Genomic DNA, 21,293 nt, shown 5'->3' on the forward strand with positions numbered 1-21,293 from the left:
CTAACCCTCAGATTCAGTAACATTTAGAGGCTGATTATTAACTCACTGAAAACACTGGATTACTTCTCTCTTTCTTTCTCTCTCTCTCTCTCTCTCTCTCTTTCTCTCTCTTTCTCTCATGTGTCAGAAACAGGGAAAACAAAAAATAATTTTTAGAACACATTTTTAAAAGATCAAGATTCAACTACATATTTTTTCTATTTTCCATATAAGAAACAAAACTAAAAGGCACATACACTGGAAAATGTTGTTTGAAACACATAGGACAAAAGGGTAGTGTCTTAATGTATGAAGAGTTCATATAAATCAATATGGAGACAATCATAGCGATAGAAAAGAATGCAAAGGGGATGCATAGAAAATATTCAAAATTATATATATTTATATTGAGATATATATTAAGCTATATGTGTAGATATATATATACATATATATCCAACAAATATATGGGAAAATGTTTGGACTCACAAGTAAAGACATGCCAGTTAAAACAATAATGAGATAGTATGTTGTGCCTATAATGCTAGTTTCTACTATTTTTTAAATCAAATATCCAAACCAGTCTGGATCCCCATTTTTTTTTTGAAGAACAGACACAATGAAATTTATATACAAGGGTATTTGCTTCAGGGGGAGAGGATTTCTGACCTCCTTCCCAACCTCTCTTTACACAGGAATGATTGGCAGTGGAGAAGTGCAATCATAGCATGATTACTCATTTGAGATGGGTTCATTGGACAGACCCTCTTCTGGTCTTCAGTTGTAGTAAAGACCAGAAGCTGATTTTTGCAGAGAGATTTCTTGCAAGGAAGCATCACATATTTTATTTCCTGAAATGTAAAATTTATCTTTCTGAGAAAGGTGCAGATAGATATTGGTGAGACATACTTTAAAATAGTAGATAAGAGTCACAACTTCCTACTTCCAGATCTTTGCAAGAGAGAGGTAAATATCATAAAATGTATGGTAAGTGACAGGGCCCTTTAGGCCTGTAACAGGAAATCTAGCCAAGGGTCTCTGAAAACACAATTTCCAATAGCTAATTTCTCTTGTATATTGCTTGTAATATAAATAAAATTTTTAAAAAACACTACAATTCTATTTTGATGTCTGTGAAAAGCTTATGTGAAAAGTTTTGTTTAGGAAGAACTCTAAGCACTAACTAAAAATATCTTAGAATTTAATATTATATGCTTTCCTTGCCCCCATCACTGAAAAAAAGTCAGGAGTAACTAAGTGGAAGACAGAGAGAAAACATTGTAATGAGGAAGGCATGGAAAGAAGGGTGAACAATCTTCTCTGAAGAGGGTATAACTGGAATAGGGGGACTGAGATAAAGGTCAAGAAGGCAGATATGGTAGGTTTAAAAAAAAAAAGTAATAAAGAAAGATGTAAAAAAGGGCTAAAACAATCTTGAGAAAGAAGAACAAAGCTGGAGGTATCATGTTCCCTGATTTCAAACTATGCTACAAAGCTATAGTAATTAAAACAATATGGTACTCGCACAAAAACAGACACACACAGATCAGTGGAACAGAACTGAGAGCCCAGAAATAAACCCACAGATTTATGGGCAATTAATTTATGACAAAAAAGCAAAGAACATACAATGGAGAAAAGATACTCTTCAGTAAATGGTGTTGAGAAAATTGGATAGCCACATGCAAAAAAATGAAACTAGACCACTATCTTACACCATACACAAAAATTAACTCAAAGTGGGTTAAAGACTTGAATGTAAGACCTGAAACCATAAAATTCCTAGAAGAAAACATTGGCAGTAACCTCACTGACATTGGTCTTAGCAATGCTTTTGCAGCTCTGACTCCAAAGGCAAGGGAAACAAAAGCAAAAATAAATAAATGGACCTATATCAAACTAAAAATCTTCTGCACAGCAAGGGAAACCATCACCAAAATGAAAAGGCAACCTACTGAATGGGAGAAGATAATTTCAAATCGTACATCTGATAGAGGGTTAATATCCAAAATATTTAAAGAATGCCTACAACTCAACAATAAAAAAAAAAACTTAATTAAAAATGGTCAAAGGATCTGAATAGACAACTTTCCAAAGAAGACATAAAGATGAATAACAGGCACATGAAAAGATGTTCAACATAACTTGTTATTAGGGAAATGCAAATCAAAACCACAGTGAGATATCATCTTGCCCGTGTTAGAATGGCTATTATTGAAAAGATAAGAAATAATAAATGTTGGAGACGATGTGGAGAAAACAGAACCCTTATACACACTGTTCATGGGACTATAAATTGGTGCAGCCACTATGAAAAACAGTATGGAGATTCCTCAAAAAATTAAGAATAAAAGTATCATAAGATCAAACTATTCCATTTCTGGGTATTTATCCAAAGAACACAAAAACACTAATGCAAAAAGATATATGCACCCCTATGCTCATTGCAGCATTAGTTACAATAGTCAAGATATGGAAAAACCTAAATGTCCATCAATGGATGAATGAGTAAAGAAGATGTGGTATATATACACAATGGAATACTGCTCAGCCATAAAAAAGAATGAAATCCTGCCATTTGTGATAACATGGATGGACCTTGAATGTATTATGCTAAGTGAAATAAGTCAGATGGAGAAAGACAAATACCATGTGATTTCACTTATATGTGGAACCCTAAAAAAGCCAAACTGGGGCTTCCCTGGTGGTGCAGTCGTTGAGAGTCCACCTGCCGATGCAGGGGACACAGGTTCGTGCCCCGGTCCGGGAAGATCCCACATGCCGCGGAGCGGCCGGGCCCGTGAGCCATGGCCGCTGAGCCTGCGCGTCCAGAGCTTGTGCTCTGCAACGGGAGAGGCCACAACAGTGAGAGGCCCGCGTACTGCAAAAAAAAAAAAAAAAAAGCCAAACAAATGAAAAAACAAAATAAAATGAAAACAAACTCATAGACACAGAGATCAGACTGGTGGTTACCAGAGGGCAGAGGAGTTGCAGGGGTGGTAAAAATGGGCAAAGAGGGTCAACTGTACGGTGATGGGTGGTATCTAGAATTGTGGTGGTGATCACTTTGTGTATACAGATGTCATATTATAATGCCCTACACCTGCAACTTATGTAATTAAAAAAATATTAAAAAAGAAAGTAGAAGTAGGGGTGGGAAAGTTAGAAGGAAGAAGAAAATGGTGGGGGTGGGGGAGTGGAATTCAGTACAGCAGCTGAAGGAGTGTCTTTCTTAGAGCTCCTCTCTGATCAATTAGTCTTCTGGATGTTCATCTCCTTGAAGGCAGGAAAATGGTCCACTTTTTAAAAATATTCCAACAGTCATTGTTTATTGAATCTTGTCAATTGAAAATGAACTTAGAGAACATTGAAGTTGTCTTTGTTTTTGTTTTTAAATTTTGATAACTTTTTGTTATTGCAAAATACATTAATTTTAGGAAATTTAGAGAATACAGAGGAAACAAAAGGAGTAAACTAAAATCCACTTTTACCTACCTCTCACAGATAACACTGTTAAGCTTTGGTATAAAGCTTTCTGTCGTTTTTCTATTGTTTTTGTTTACAAAATGAGGGCTGAAACCAATGAACAATATCTGAATGTTGTACAGTAGTATTTCAGATAAATTTTTAAAAGGAAAGGTAGAAGCCATTTGACATTTTCTAGATTTTTCAGTGGTATGAAAGTTTCAATTCACTGTTTCTTTAAAAGGAGGGCGGGTGGGAGGAATCAATCCTGATTTTGTCAAGAGGTAGCACAAGGGGAGATAGGTAGCCAAAAAAAAAAAACAGAAGAAAAAAGGAAATTTGTATAATTCAGAACATGATTAAACTACCTTGAATTAGCAAAGGATATAACATATAAGTTACTTGCAGTTGATATTTTTAAAATAGCTTGCTATTTGCATAAAACAAATGTATAATTGGTTAAGCAAATGCCATTACTTTACAGAGTTTTCAGGGTCACAGTTTTCATTTCAATAATTATTAGAGACTGTACTGCATCCTAATACTTTTTTCCAAACCAGTCTAAGGCCATCAGGACAAACATCTCCCCAAAATGACATCTAAACCGAGACCTTAGGGATATGTAGAGAGATGTGAGCAAGCTCACAGGTGGGTCTGGGGCTATGATAGCAAAGAAAAAGCATTCCAAGCATATAGAAGGAATAGCGTGTTTGAGAGGGAAGAGGTCATGTCACATTCTAAAACCTAAAAGGGTACAGCATGGGTGGATGTGACGTTCCAGGATGATACGGCAGGACGTGAGGCTGGAAAGGTGAGTCAAATCAGGCAGTGTCACACCTAGACCCTAACCAGGCTGCCACAGCACTTGTTCCGGGGGAAGTACTAGTCATAGAAGCCATTTCTCTGTGAGTCTTAGGGAATAATATTTATAGGGAAAGCCCCTGATCTGGAGCCTTCCACAGTGTAGCATTCTACCAGGAAGCTTACTGTTGCCACCAGCGTGTGCCTCCTGCAAATGCTATCAAGTCGGTCAAAATCAACTAGCAAGTGGAATAGCCAGCCCTTCCCCAGCACTTACTATGTTCCACTCTTGTGCTAGGAGCTGTGCGTGGATTGACTCATTTCATCTTCACAATAACAATATGAGATAGATGCTGTTAGTTGGCCCATTTTACTGATGAGAAAACTAAGACACAGAGAAGTTAAGTAACTTGGCCAAGGGCACAAAGCCGGCAAGCAGCAGACACAGGCAGTTTGGCTCCAGCAGCCCTGCTTTCAAGGATAACCCCACATACCCTCTTCATGGGCATTAAGTGCCTTCCATAAGGCCTGCACTTTGCATCGGTGTGTATCCAACAAAGCATCGTGGGGCATGTGTCCAGGTGACAAGAAGCCTCAGTCAGTATTCTGCTACAGGAGATAAAACTACACAACCAGTCCTTTAGCCAAGTAGTTCAGGAATTCAGCAGTAGGTGTGCCTTACTCAGTGGCAGTGAGGTAATACCGATTCCCTCTGGTATTTGTAGAATGCATCGTCATTTACGAATCACTTCGCCGCAGTGCCTCGAGGTCATGGCTGTCACAACAACCCTGTGAAGCCGCAAAGACGAGATTCTCCTGAGGATCAGACTCTGAGGAGGGAAGTGACTGCCAAGGGCACTAGCAGGGGACCCTGACTCATGGCAGACACCCTAAGGCATCTCACAGTGCCTGGTTGGACTCTAGGCTTGCTCAGTTTTAGCTACTTGATTTGCTAATTATGTGACCTCTCTGCCTCAATTCCTCACCTCGAAAATAGGAATAATGCTATCTGCAATATACGGTTGTTGTGAAGACTCAATGAGGTAACAGAAGACAAACGTCACTCAACAAATTCTGTGTTTCCTTTCTCCTGTCAACTACATGTATCTGCTCATGAAGAAGGTGTATGTCACATTCATTCTTTAAATTGAATCATTTAGATGTTGGTATGTAAAGAACAAATGTGGTAGCATGAATATTCAACACGCCCCTCCTTTCTCACCCACCATCATTTTCACAAATTCTGATTTTCTGTTTGGGGTTTTTTAAGGTAGGTTGCTTAAAGTATAGCCTCCGGGAAGTGTGCAGGTAGGAGGGTCGAGGGCACAAAATCCCCACCGTATTTCTGAAGACAACAAAGTATATAACTGTGGCTTGCTCAAATCTTCTGTCCAGAAACAGCCAGAGAAGGAGGGGACTTGCTCCAGGATCCCTCCTCAGAGCAGCACCAAACCCTTGGCTTCAGGAAGTGAAGCCCAGCCCAACATGCAGGCCATCGGATCACACTCTGTTCTTCTCCAGGCGCCAGGGACTCCGTTGTCCCCAGAAGCATAAACGTCTGCACACAGGGTAAGGTGCTCCCCTAGAGCATCTAAGCCCCCGAGGACAAACATCGCCATCCAGCCACCGGCCCTGGGGCTTCATTCCGGCAGATGCAGCTGCAGAAGTGTGTTCTGTGTTCCCCTGCTGAAGCAACTGGCAGAAAATGCTGGAAATTGGGGAAATTCACCATCACCTCAAAAAACATATAAGGAAAAAATATATATCATGCTTTTTGTGAAATAATTTCAGAAGCTGAAATGTCTGACGGAGAAAATGAATCTCTGAATAGAAGCCTGTAGTGGGGAAAGAATGGAAGGAAAAGGCCAAATTTTGAAAATAAGCGCATTTCTTTTCTTTCTTTTAAACACTGCCTGTTCAAGTAAGAATAAGCAGTCTCCAAGAGCATCCTCCCCTCGGCTCTTCCTAGGGCCTCTAAATCCTGGGAGGAAGAAATGGTGTAGTTTGCTTTGTATCTTTCTGCTGTTTTTCTGCGGCATTTGATTGCGCTGGTGGTGTTTACCTCACCAAAGGCGGCCTAGTTCAGGCCAGAGGGGAGGAAAGCCAGTGAAAAGAACTCCATGGGCTAGAAGGTGAGCAGGCTGGATGCCAAACAGTGGAAGCCTTTTCAGAGGCAATCAGTAAGAAGCAGTGGTAGCTTTGGCTACAGAGGATGCAGTGTTCATTGAGGGATGGTTAGACTAGGCACAAGGGACAGCCAACCTTTGGCTAAGGACAAGGACTTCATTAACTTAGGGGGTGGGCCCACGAATAGATGGCCTCCCTTGCCCCTGCCTCAACTGGAGCTCAGTTCACCCTGCTCTGAAAGAGCCAGAGGAGAACATCACTTAGGAAAAGACCCAGAAGATTTGTAATGGGCTATCACATTTCATCCTCCACCACCCCACATCCCACAGCCTCTTTAAAGCTCTGTTCTCGATATCCCACTCTTCCCAGGAAGCTTTTTCACATCCTCCAGGTCAGAGGATCCTTCTGGGTCTCTCTTATCAAGCTGTTTCAATTCATTGGTAGCAATTCACGATGCTGTATTTTAAGTATCTTTTGACTTGTCTCTCTCCTCTCCCTGGCACTAACTTCCTTAAAAGCAAGAACTGGCTTGTTCACTGTTGTATCCCTGCACCACACTATGGACGCTCGATAATTATTGGTTGAAGGTTGAAATCTGAAAAAAGAAAGGGAGATGTTAGACACATACTTACCACGTAGGTGCCCTCAATAGGTAGTTCCTACCCATAACCTGCGCCCATTCTTTGCTTACCCTGGAATGCTTTGGTTCATTCAGATGGAAGGAAAATGTTAATCTATGAGTTTGATTATGAGCTCCTTATGGGTTTTGGTGTCAGAACAGATCTGGTTTTGACTCCTGGTTCTATCAACACATACTATCTGTACAGACTTGGACAATTTTTTGTAACTTCTCTTAACTAATTTTCTCGTTGGCAAAATGGCAATAAGAAGATAAAACTCATAGAAACAATATAAAGAGCAAATGAAATCATCACGTGGCAGGTGATATATGAAGTGTTAGCCCATGCATTGCCCTGCCAGTTGGTTTTTCACTTCTGCGCTCTTCCACCCAACTCTTGAATGAGATCCTGGCCTTGACTGTACCCCAGCCTCTGACGCAGCCTCCCAGTTATCACTGCCTAGTGCACACAAAGTAAGTGAATTGTTCATTTTATCTTTCCAAAGGCCTAGCTCCTAAAAAACAATAGATTTGGGAAGACTACAGGCTGGGTGTGCCCCCTTTCTAGTTCCTCCACTTCTGCCTCCAAACCCTTCAGAAACAAGAGCATCTACAGCCTGGGAGAAGTGATAAGAACAAGTTATATGCTGATTTAGAGGTCAAGATCCTGCACCTTTAGGCCAAGTCCCAGTAAGAAGAGGCACTGCTGGAGGAGGGAGGTGTAGGTTCGAGGATCCCTGAAGAGAGGGGACTTGAATCTCACTTGCTCTGAGAGGGTCTGCTGACAAACCCATAAGAGGTCTCAAGGCTGAATTAAGACACACTGAAGGAAACATACAGCATGTACAATCTCTCAGGGGAGCTAATGAGAATACAATTATTTCTTAAGAGATTGGCAGCGTGGAGAACATGCCCAAAGACCAAACCAAGCAACTATTAGCTCATGGGAGATGGAGCAAGATCTCAACAGATCAGGATCAAGAAAAATATACCTTCCTCTCCTTCACATCTACAGCAGCATATTCACAAATCTCTGCAGTTTTGAGAATTAATACCAGAAAGAAAGAGAAGAAGAAGGGAAGTCCAGATTTGCATGGGTTTAAGTATGAGATGACTAATGTAATCGCCAAAGAGACTGAGTTGACATAGCTATAACTGGACTGAATTTTTTATGTCAAAAAAATGTTTAAGATAAAGTTTAAGTTCACTTATAGAAAAATAAAGTTATATTCTTGCTTTTTGTGAGCCTTGAAACTCATACAACAAATACAAAGCACCTAAAAGGGGGTCTAGCATATAAAAGGTTTTGAAGAAGTTAGATTCCCTAGCCTAGATTACCTTAAATTTTTACACTAATACCTCTCTCTCTTTCAAATCTGTACTATTTGTAGCTTGGCTAAAGGAACCAGTTAGGTTTACTTTGGGAATGCAAACAAGTAGATCAACAATAGTTACAATACCCAACAATTATAAAAGGAGAGCACTGTCCTTCCAGGAAATGATGTTGTAACTAGTAAAACAAGATAATATCTGTCATTACCCTCATGGCAGTGAAGGCAGAAAGGCAATATAAGACCTGTGGGCAGTAGCTCCTAGGTATCCTCAGGTGTCAACCACTCTCATTACTTCCACAACTCTCACCCTAGTCCCAGCTGCCATCTCTCACCTACATGCTGCCTACAGTCTATTCCCTACAGAGTGACACTTTTTAATAGATCTTTATTGGAGTATAATTGCTTCACAATACTGTGTTAGTTTCTGTTGTACACCAAAGTGAATCAGCCATATGCATACACATGTCCCCATATCCCCCCCCCCCTTGAGCCTCCCTCCCACCATCCCTATCCCACCCCTCTAGGTGGTCACAAAGCACTGAGCTGATCTCCCTGTACTATGTGCTTCCCACTAGCTATCTATTTTACATTCGGTAGTGTATATATGTCGATGCTACTCTCACTTTGCCCCAGCTTCCCCCTCCCACCGCATGTCGTCAAGTCTATTCTCTATGTCTACATCTTTATTCCTGCCCTGGCACTAGGTTCATCAGTACCTTTTTTTTTTTAGATTCCATATTTTAAAGCGTAAATAAAATTGTGTTACTCCTCTGCTTAAAACACTCCAAAGAAGTTTAATTCCCACCGGTCCCCTTTCCCTGAGGGTGAGCTAGAATCCAAAAAACAAAGTAGGAAAAGGGGAAAAGAGTAACTTCATGGTGGAGAAACCTGGCAAACCTACCTTCACCAAAAAATGGAGGTTAACGTCACCAGTGAGGTCGTATGTATATCAGGTACCCCTTGATATGATGTGATGAGAAGGGCACTTCACTTCTGTCGTATACTTTCTAAAAACCTATAAACCCAGTCTAATCACAAGAAAAACAACAGACTAACCCAGGTTGAAGGACATTCTACAGGATACCTGACCAGTACTCCAGAGAAGACAGTCAAGGTCATGAAAAACAAGGAAAGAGTAAGAAACTGTCAGACCAGGGGAGATTGGGGAGACATGAGAGCTAAATGCAATGTGTTACTATAGACTGGATTCTAGAACAGAAAGAGGACAGTAAGAGAAAAACTAATGAATCCAAATAAAATGTGGAGTTTAGTTAATAGTACTACACCAATGTCAGTTTCCTAGTCTTGACCTGTTACCCACTGCAATTTAAGATGTTAAACATAGGGGAAACTGGATAAGGGATATACGCAACTCTCCGTAATATCTTTGCAACTTTTCTGTAAATCTAAAATTATTCCAAAATAAGAGTTTGTTTTTAAAACTCATGCAGAAATTTAATTTTCTTTATATTTCTGTAATCAACTTTGTTGTTTGAAACCCCATTTCTATAAATGATGGGAAACTTCTTAGTTTTATCATTTTGAGGTAACCAAGATACTTCTAGAATAAAATTTACTCACTTCTGGTATAAAAATAAAAAAGACTTCGCATAATTCCCACAATCCCAATTTCAAAGAAATGCTCACCATGGCCTAGAATGTCCTATATAATCTGATGATCTGACTGCTCTGATTCCTCCAGCATACTTGCCTCCTCCTCAGGCATTCCCATCACCTTTTTTTTGCTCTTCTTGGAAGCTTCAAGCACATTCTCACCTCAGGGCCTATGTATTTGCGGTTCCCAGAGTCCTATGTGGTCCCATTCCTTCATTTTCCTCAGACCTCTACTCAAATATCACTTTTTCAGAGAGGCTTTTCATGATCTAACTAAAATAATACTGTTACCCTCGGCCCCATCATTCCCTAGCCCCCTACATTAACATTATATTATTAGACTCATTTGGGGTGGCTTTTTTTTGGTCACTTTTCTCTGTGAGGAGAGGGATTTTGTCTGTTTGATCCCTGCTATCACCCCAGTACCTCACAATTCCTGGAACATAGTAAGAGGTTAATCTGTTGAATTAATGAAAATAAAATCTGTGCAGTCCTGCTTCAGTCCATATCTCTTCAGGTGGCACTGGTCCATTTCAACAGGAAAACTGAGATTGCTTTCTGGGCCCAAAAGATACTGATGATGGACATGTTTGATGTAAATGAAATGAAGCCTCCCATCTTCAACTAATTGTAAGAAACTCTTACAATTAGCTCGTTGTTAAATTAATCAGCAAACTTTTGCTGCCTCAGGGGTAAAGTTTTCCCTCAATGATTTTGGCACTGCTGATAAGCCCATGGGCAATGAGCAATATTTAATCGCCAGCAGGTGTTAAAGAAAATGACTCATTTGGTTAATATCCTGGTTAAATGTATTAAGGAGAATAAGCCAGATTTCAGGCTGCAATTATTTTTATAGCCAAATGCAGTCTGCCGTACTTCAAACTATGACATTAGGGAATTTTCTGGGTAATGGAAATGTTCTTAATTACAGTAGTGGCCACAAAGGTGAATACATTTATCAAAACTGATGGAATATTACACTTAAGACCTGTGCAGTTAACTGTATGTAACTTTTACCTCAATTTTTTTGAAGCATGGTCCTAAATGGTTTATAATCTCCTTGTAAATGACCCATGTTAAGAAAAGCCAGTTTGGAGGAGAAATGTATATGTTTATAGATAATTCTATCAGTTATGGAGGGGATATATATCTATCATAAGAACAACCTTTGAACTTTATTTTTTGTTTGGAAGTTTCTAACTAAAAGGCACTGGACTAATATTTCCCATTATCATCATCATCATCATTGGGGTTTTTTTTAGTTTTAATAAAATCATCTTGAAACTATGTTTGTTGCCCTCATAAAGTAAAATGCAAAACAATAGGTAGTAAAAACTATCCCCTCAAATCTCAATATTATCTTAGCAGCGCAGTCTTAACTGGCAGCAAGATTTACTTAAATACTTCCAGTTGCAGGGAGAATTTGCATAGAGGAGAGGTAAATACTTTAATCGGAATTAAGCCAGGTGAAACCCTTATCCCTTAAAGGTGGAACTAAAGACACCTGCAGGTAATTACCACAATCATTAACGCACAGGGGACCGCAAGGTAATGAGCATGGACTGCGGGCACTCAGCAGACTCTGGGAGGGATATTGTGAATCTAGAATTCCAACAGTAAATTAGCTTTTAAAATTATTCCAAGGCAATAACTTTATAATTTATATTTCTGTATCTAAGTTGCCAGATTATAACTTGTGAGGAACTGACACCAAGTTTTCCCAAGAGGGGTCCTTACGTAAAAGTAGCATAAATATTTGCAACACTTCTACCTTCAATTTCACAGAGATGAACTAATATTCTACCAATTGCAATATAAAATGTTTTTTCATTATATTTTTATTAAAGAAGGCCTCTCCAGCTAGAGATTAGGTGTGTAAGGGTGAGATCCCTTCCCTCATAAGTGTTTGCTTTGACCATTAACTTTCCCACCCTAACTTATTTACTGCACAGCATTTATCACCACCTGAAATTACAGTATTTTATGTGCAGTCCCCACTGCCACGTGAGCTCTGTGAGGGCGGAACTTGGATCCTCCGGTCTTGTGTGTCCCAGCACCTGGCATAGCAGTGGCTGGGCACAGAGTAGGCACTGAAACCACCCAATTCATCCACCCTAATTTTGTGTGGATGCCCTGGGGAAAGGTGACCATGGGTACGGTTTGTCATTCATTTGGTTGGTTGGTTTGGTTTTTTCAGCACAATCTTTATTTTATTTTATTTTATTTTATTTTATTTTATTTTATTTATTTTGGCGGTACACGGGCCTCTCAGTGTTGTGGCCTCTCCCGTTGCGGAGCACAGGCTCCGGACGCGCAGGCTCAGCAGCCATGGCTCACGGGCCCAGCCGCTCCGCGGCATGTGGGATCTTCCCGGACCGGGGCACGAACCCACGTCCCCTGCATCAGCAGGCAGACTCTCAACCACTGCGCCACCAGGGAAGCCCCTTTATTTTATTTTTAAACATCTTTATTGGAGTATAATTGCTTTACAATGGTGTGTTACTTTCTGCTTTATAACAAAGTGAATCAGTTATACATATACATATGTCGCCGTATCTCCTCCCTCTTGCGTCTCCCTCCCTCCCACCCTCCCTATCCCACCCCTCTACGTGAACACAAAGCACCGAGCTGATCTCCCTGTGCTATGCGGCTGCTTTCCACTAGCTATCTGTTTTACGTTTGGTAGTGTATATATGTCCATGCCACTCTCTCACTTCGTCCCAGCTTACCCTTCCCCCTCCCTGTGTCCTCAAGTCCATTCTCTAGTAGGTCTGTGTCTTTATTCCCGTCTTGCCCCTAGGTTCTTCATGACCATTTTTCTTTTTTTTTTTTAGATTCCATATATATGTGTTATCAGCACAATCTTTATAAGGAATTAAGAGAGCACATTTTTCCACATTGTACTCAGTCCAGCAAAGCCCAGGCTGTGAGGCTATTGCTCTTAATCCTCAGTGGAGGCTGAGGGACCTTGGTCCCCAAGCAGCAGTGTCTGGGGCCACTCCAAAGAGACTCACGGGGTGGTGCCATGGCCAGACGAGTGGAGGATCAGAGCAGGCAGTGTGGTGGCAAGATGGGGTGGGGACTGGGGTGGGGAGGTGAGGGGAGTCGTTGTCAGGGTCACAAGCAGTGAGAAGAGTGCCAAGGGGAGCAGGGTGCCCAGATCAGCTGAGGCCTGGGTAATATGATTTGCAGCGGTTCTGGAGCAAGTAGACTGGACAGAGCAAACAGAAGCATGGCTTGTAGGCAAATGACATCAGCAGGGCAGAGGGATCATGAGGGAGGACCTGGAGTAGAGCAGTGACAATGACACAGAGATAGTATGAGACACGGTGAACTGATTCACAGGCAAGACCAGAAGACATGCAAGTTGCACAGGAGAAATTATAGAAAAGAAGAAAAAATTACCACTAATCCATCTGTATTGCACAACATCATTACCAGGTGGTCCAGTGGCTAAGGCTCCACGCTCCCAGTGCAGGGGGCACTGGACCACCAGGGAAGTCCTGATAGATATTATTTCTTATGTCCTTTTAGGAGGTGGGTCTCTTTGAGGGTGGGCATCTGCTGTACCATTAGAAAAAGGCAGTGAGGTGTGATAGAGAGTTCTGGGCTTTAGAGTCAGAAACATCTGGATTCAAAGAAGCGAAAATCACACTGATACAATATCAAGTGCACTATTCATTCAGTTTCCCTTCTGCCATTAAACCATGGCTCAAAGGGATAATCAGATTTGATTGGTAGTAAGTTAAATTTCTTCACAGGTGGGAGATGGGTTTCTGTGATGGCTTCCTTCGGTTACCTTCATCCAAGGACTGGATATAGAAGCTGACCATGGGATTATTTTAGGTCCACCATTTCCTATACAACACTCCTCATATTTTGTTCAAGGTTCCTGGAACAAGTCACCAGGGCACAGGTGGAAATCTGGTCCTGCTGGGTCAAATATTGTTCTATTTGAAGGCAATGAAAAATGAGGACAACTTCCGGTGGTCACTATCTACCTGAAAGATCCCCAGAAGTTGGTCTCCAGCTTCTTGGTGTGTAAACAGTAGGGGAGTCAGGCATTGTTTGTTCTTGGACAGTGTTCTGAAAGTCCCAGTGCTAGAGAACATGCTTCAGGTCTTGGCTTTGGCAGGCCAGAAGGCATCCTGTGGGGTTCCATAAAATATATCAGCTACGAGTCAACTGCCAGGGCCCTGATGACACTGCCAGAAGAGTGCAGAGGTGCCCAGAGGTGGCAGAGATAAATGGCATAATTGCCCCAAATTCAGATGTTCTGATAGAAGTTCAGTTCTTCCCCGTGTGTGACTTTCCCTGTGGTGAGGTATGTCTATATAGGTATATCAAGGCAGGCCCTCTTAGAATTCCCAGAGGCTGTTTTACTCAATTGTCAGTGTAGATTATCCAGGTGGACAGAGTTCAAGAGTCTGGACCAGTGAGAGTCACACATTAGGACTCTGGGTGATGTGTGAAGGCAGACTGATCATAATGACAATGATGGTAACAATAGCTAATACTTTTTAGTCTCTCCACATGCCAGGCACTGTTCTAACCTACTAGAACCTACTGTTATTATTGCCATTTTGTAGAAACTGAGGCTCAGAGGTAAAGTGACTTGCATAAAGTGAACAGTGGAGGTGGAACTAGAATCCAGTCTGGGGAGCCTGAATCCAGAACCTGCCCTCCTAATGAGGCTGGATGCAGATGGGAGCAGGGTTGGGCGGCACGGGGTGATGAGCGTAATCTTCACGAGAACATCCTCTACCTCACAGCATTCAGTCAGTGTGAGAGACTTTGGTCAGAGATTAGAATAAGGGAAAGAAGGGAAGGGAGTCATACCAGTTCATCAAAAATCACGACCCTTAGCTCTTCCTAAAACTAAGTCCTAAGGCTTGGTCATTCTATTCTGAAACTACCTGGTACCGCTGGCCATTTACCCACTTCTAGGCAAAACCATGATAATCTTGAGGCCAACTTACACCAAGCACAGCCCCAAATTTGTGCCTTAATGATGCTAGAACATTTGAGAAGTCCTATAATGGAGGCTTCCTAATCTGGATGAAAAGTTCTATTTAACTCTCTGCTTATTCTACCAAATACAAGGCAAACCACATTACTCCTCATGGACCTGGAGTTCCACGTGTCCTGATATAACTGCCCCTGCAGGCAAGAGCACAGCAATGTCCTTGAGTTGCAGGTGCATTGCTCCCATTGCAGCTGTTACACAGTTGGGGCAGAAGGAATGCCAACAGAACCAAGTGTCCTAGGCCATGTACCAGAACATGAGCTTTCCTGGCTACAGCAAGAGGAGGCCATGGGGCTCACTGCCGGCCTTGCATGTCACTCTGTAGCCTCTGGAGGGTTCAGAGGCCTAGAGTTGAGGCACCTGGTCCTGAGAACCCAGGCACTGGGGCCCAGGTACGCTTTCTGAAGCCACCCAACAAGGGTTCCATGCTCTCTGAAAATCTGCTGTGGCTCTAAAGGACTGGGTAGGCCCTTGGGGGCAGAGATCCCAGAGCAGAGGCCAGAAGGAACCACCTGGAAACACCAAGGTCTGTGGGAATGAGTGTCTGACATTACTTCCCTGTGGCTTCAGGGTATTAGGATCAGTACTACAGGGGAAGAAGGATCTGGGAGCCAAAGCAGATACAAAGAGCTAGGTCCAGGTGAATATGTAGAGAACAGGACAGACTCCATAGGGCGAAGTTAACAACAAATAACAGGAGTACCAAGGAAAGGTTCCAAAGAAGGAGCCCAGGTGGAGCCCAAGAGCTGATACAGAGAACCCAAGTTGTTGACAGAGTGACTGTGGCTGAGCCCATAGGCAGGGAAGCCCAGGTAAGGGCACTGAGTCTATTTGGACAAGTATTCATAAACTCTAGTTCATCCTCACACTATTTCTGACAAAACTAAATTGTCTTTCCCCTGTAAAATGTAGTTAGATCATTTATGTTTGCCCATTCAGTGCCAGATTGACTTGAGGGTTTCCTTTTTCCTTTTCAATTGGGAGTTGTAAGTATTTGGGGTATGAATACATACATATTATATATATATATATATATATATATATATATATATATATATGATTTGTGCAAACATGCTACATGTTTTATGTATATTAAATAGTCAACTGTATCTATAGGTATTGAACACGCAATATCTAGGAGACATACATAACACATCTGAAGTATAAGTATTTAGTTAATGGAGACATAAGACGAGAGACACAAAGAGAAAGAGACTGAAAGCAACAGATACACAGAGAGAGAAAGAGTTAGCGATCGAGAAAATGAGGGACTTAGAGATCCATAGTTCTACAGGCAGGAAGAAACCAAAGCCTTGTTTGTTTTTTGAGAGGGGTGGTGCACTTTGGATTCGGAATGCCATGTCACAGAAACAATGTCCACATGTCTGGATTATGTTTGGGTTATCTGCACCCTCCGATCTTAGTGCAACAGGATTTGCCAGTGGACCATGTCCGCTGGAACAAAGACGTGAAAAGGATGCACATTCCTTCACACACACCACCACACAGTGACCTCCAGGGTCCAAGGGCCACTTCTGTCTATGACATGTCCATCTCCTGTCATTAGGCCTCCATGCCTTCAACCATGAAGAGTTTACTAACAGGGAGGAGGAAAAGAAGCTTGGCACCTTTAGCAATTTAGGAAAAGCCTCTTTACAGGTATGTTTTCTTTAGTATTGCTGTTTTCCATCTTTATTACCCAAGGCTACACTTGACCACAGGTGAGGCGGGGGCTACCATGCTTCTGGTCATTATGCTTCAGGATGTCATTGTTTGTTGATGTGTATGGAGTACTGGTCACTCTCTTCCTTTGCTAGATACAATGCATTTGAGTAAAGGGTCCTAACTGCCAGCTGACATCTCCACTGAGTGTCAGAGTGCGAGGGTGTGCATGCTACTCTTTACTGTGGGTCACTTGAAATGATAAATGCTAGAGGATGTTAGAAAAGATTTTCCTGAAATTCTAGCTTTCATTTGTAGAAGTAAATGTCATCTAATGCTTAGCAAAAGCATTCAGCTGAAATGAATAAGAATCTTGGGTTTCAGACAGAAATGACCAATGGAGATAATTTGTGTCAGTGGATAAATGTTGCTAGAAATCCTCCATTTTGCTTTTTTTAAGAAGTCTAAGGCTTGGCAAATAGTGCCTATAGGCCAATGCAAAGACAAGTAGCAGAAAAAGGGTCAATGCACTGAAAGGAAACTGAATTTTCATTTTAACAATTTTAGGGAAACCAATTCATGAGGAAATTAGCTTAAAAAACAAATGAGTTGATTTCCACAAGCTGTCCAAAATCATAATAACCCATTACTTTTTAATTCATAAGGGTATGCAAAAGTAATCTGATGAAAAGTGCCTATCCTTCATTCCTACAGACATTTCTCTCTGCCCTGACTTTCTCCTCCCATTTATCTTTTCTAACTCACCAAAGTATGTTCACATAGAGAGAGGATTTGTGACCTTAAACTCTCTTCTAAGAAATTCCACAGGGATACACAGCAGCATTGAATGCCTTTACCTATTAAAGATGCTTCTGTAACACAGAATCAATCTATTCTTTCATTCATTCCTAAAATATTGATTGACTATATTAACAACTATATGCCAGGCATTGCCTGTGATGAAAATGCAATGGGGAGTAATATAAACAAGTTTCCTACTTTCATGAAACATAGTCTAGTAGAGAAGACACTAATCATAAACTCACAACATATAAATGTAGAGTTACAACTGTGGTAAGTGCTATGAGTGAGAACCTATGAGAGCTTATGGTCAGTGAATTTGAGCTAGAAATATCAGGGAATACTTCCTTAAGGAAATGACAATTGCAATCTGCATAAAGAGAACAGACGGAAGAGTCAAGTTATAGGTTAAGGGATTGGGGAAAAGGGAACTGTGCATGCAAAAAGACCCTATAGCAATAGGGAATGTGATGCATTTCAGAAATTAAACGTAAAACAGAAACTGCATTAGTCACTAGGGAAATGCAAATCAAAACCACAATGAGATGCCAATTCATAACTGTTAATATGGCTGTAATCAAAAAGATGGACAATAACAAGTTGGCAAAGATGTGGAAAACTTGGAACCTTCATCCGTTGCTGGTAGGAATGAAAACTGGTTCAGCCACTTTGGAAAACAGTTTGGCAGACCTTCAAAAGTTAAACATAGAATCACCATAATGACCAAGCAATTCTACCCCTAGGTATATTCCCAAAAGAATATGTTCACACAAAAACTTGTGCATGTATGTTCATAGAAGCATTATTCATAAGAGCCAAAAAGTGGAAACAGCCTAAATGTCCACCAGCTGATGAATGAACAAACAAAATATACTATATACATACAATGTGGCAATAAAAAGGAATGAAATAGGGGCTTCCCTGGTGGCGCAGTGGTTGAGAGTCTGCCTGCCGATGCAGGGGACACAGGTTCGTGCCCCGGTCCGGGAGGATCCCACGTGCCGCGGAGCGGCTGGGCCCGTGAGCCATGGCCGCTGAGCCTGCGCGTCCGGAGCTCCGCAGTGGGAGGGGCCACAGCGGTGAAAGGCCCGAGTACCGCAAAAAAAAAAAAAAAGAAAAAGGAATGAAATACTAATAAATGTTATAACATGGATGAACTCTGAAAACAGTATGCAAAGTAAGAGAAAGACAGACACAAAAGGCCACGGTCCATTACATGAGTTCACTTATATGAGATGTCCAGAATAAGCAAACCCACAGAGGCAGAATATAGATTAGTGGTTGCCAGGGCCTGGGGTAGAAGGAAACAGAGAGTGAATGCTAATAGATTTCTTTTCGAGGGGATGAAAATAGTTGAATTAGATTGTGGTGATGGTTGCACAACCTTGAAAATATACTAAAATGATTGAACTGTACACCTCAAAAGAGTGAATTTTATAGTATGATATACCATAAAAAGTGAGTACCAAAAAGAGTGAATGATATCTCAATTTTTTAAAACAAGAAAAATCAGGACAAGAGAGTTATGAGTAGAGTAGTGCAAAATGAGGCTGAAACAAGAGATAGAGGTCGAATCTCACAGGGCCTTCGTGACTTAAGGATTTCATCTTTTTCTAAGAGCAATGGAGTCTTCTAAGGCGGAAGATGTTATTAGATTGTGATAAGAACCATCACTTGGGCTGTAGTGTGGACAATGGATTAAAGAAGGCAAGAGTGGATGCTACAAAACCAGATAAGCCTTTGTAGGATCCCATGTGTGAAAAGTTGGTAACATGACCAAATCAGGGGAAATGGAGACGGAGAGAAGTGGATGGATTTAAGGTTCTTAGGAAGTAACATCTAGGGAATTCCCTGGAGGTCCAGTGGTTAGGACTTGGCACATTCACTGCCATGGCCCAGGTTCAATCCCTAGTGGGGGAAATAAGATCCGGCAAGCTGTGCAGCATGGCAAAAAAAAAAAAAAAAGGAAGTATCCTATCCTATTTGATGTATATCTGAGGGTGGTGTCAAGGATATTATACATATCTGAGTATACTGGAGAGTGGTGTCAAGGATGATTCCAAGTTTCTGATTGCATAACAGAATAAATTATAATACCATTTCCTGAGAGAAGGAAGACTGCGAGAACACTGGGCAAAGACAGGAAGACAACGATCTTGATTTAACATTGAGTTGGAAGTCCTTTCAGACATCCAAGTAGAGATGTCAAGTAAGCTGATGAATACACAGGTCTGAGTTTTAGAGAAGAGGTCTAGACTGGAGATATTTTTGTGAGGTTTGTGAGACATCTTCATGAGGCAGTTATTAAAGCCATAGAAAGAGGAGGAGAACGGGGAACAAAAAGAGGAGAAGGCTAGGACTAATCCTTAAGGAAATCGAATGTCTGATGACCAAGCAGAAGACAATGACCCAGCAAAGGAGACAGAAGGACCCAGATAGGTAAGAGGAAAACCAAGAGTGTGATGTCATAGAAGTAAAGGAAGACATTGTCTCAAGAAAGAAGATGTGGTAGTGTCCTCCATATGTCAATCTTGTTCCATGAAAAACACATCCTATGAAAAATGGAGTCTAGAGTTAAATTCAGGGGAAAATACTGGATTAAGTAAAGTTAAATAATTTTCTCTACTGCAGGACTTCCCAGATTTTTTTTTTTTAGACTGTTAATGTATATTGTGAATCTCCTAATGTATATTGTGAATCTCCTACACAACATATCCCAAACTTAGTTGGCTCTAGAACTCTTTCTTGGGGTGGAACACCTATTAATATGGTTTGAGACACTGTTTGGGGAACCCTGTAGGAGGAAATGTGAAGGGGAAGCTCAGTTGTCAGCCCACCCTCCTTGAAGTAAGCATCATCTTCCTCTTTAATAGATTTTTAATAAAAGATTTAAAAATAAATAGATTATTAAAAATAGATTTTTAATAGATTTAAAATAAAAGTCATTTCATTTCTCCAGAGAAGACATACAGATAGCCAATATGCCCATGAAAAGATGCTCAACATCACTAATTATTAGAGAAATGCAAATTAAAACTACAATGAGGTATCACCTCACACTGGTCAGAATGGCCATCATCAAAAAATCAATAAATAACAAATGCTGGAGAGGGTGTGGAGAAAAGGGAACCCTCCAACACTGATGGTGGGAATGTAAATCTGTGCAACCAATTACATATGGAGGTTTCTTAAAAAACTAAAAATAGAGTTACCATATGATCCAGCAATCCCACTCCTGGGCATATATTCAGAAAAGGCAGAAGCTCTAATTTGAAAAGATACATGCACCCCAATGTTCACAGCAGCACTATTTCCAATAGCCAAGACATGGAAGCAACCTAAGTATCCATCAACAGGTGAATGGATAATGAAGATGTGGTACACGTACAATGGAATATTACTCAGCCATAAAAAAGAATGAAATAATGCCACTTGCAGCAACATGGATGGTCCTAGAGATTATCATACTAAGTGAAGTAGTCAGACAGAGAAAGACAGTGAGAAAGACAGGAAGACAGAAAGAAGGTGGGGGAGGTAAATTGGGAGTATGGGATTAACAGATACACACTACCATATATAAAATAGGTAAATGACAAGGAGCTACTGTATAGCGCAGGGAACTATATTCAATATCTTGTAATAAACTATAATGGAAAAGAATTTTAAAAGAATATAGATATATACATATATATGTATGTATGTATAACCAAATCACTTTGCTACACACTTGAAACTAACACAATATTGTAAATCGACTATACTTAAATAAAAAAATAAAACAAAGGTCATTTGTCATTTTGCTTCATCTTTGTCCTCCATAACACCGTCACACAAACCTATTCAGACACAACAGTCTTGACAGAAT

The 21,293-nt window shown here is 40.9% G+C and overlaps 2 long non-coding RNA genes across 3 annotated transcripts in view; both read left to right on the top strand.

Annotated features, from left to right (window-relative positions):
- The window catches only part of LOC125964569 (uncharacterized), a 348,406-nt gene that overhangs the window by 58,828 nt on the left and 268,285 nt on the right, over positions 1-21,293 (top strand). The window lies entirely within an intron of this gene.
- The window catches only part of LOC125964566 (uncharacterized), a 58,557-nt gene continuing 53,839 nt past the window's right edge, over positions 16,576-21,293 (top strand). For both annotated transcript variants that reach the window (XR_007477716.1, XR_007477714.1), the window contains exon 1: positions 16,576-16,624. This is a non-coding gene — a long non-coding RNA (uncharacterized LOC125964566). The remainder of the gene's footprint in view (positions 16,625-21,293) is intronic.

Source organism: Orcinus orca, chromosome 5 (genome assembly GCF_937001465.1).
Source record: "Orcinus orca chromosome 5, mOrcOrc1.1, whole genome shotgun sequence".
NCBI lineage: Eukaryota > Metazoa > Chordata > Mammalia > Artiodactyla > Delphinidae > Orcinus > Orcinus orca.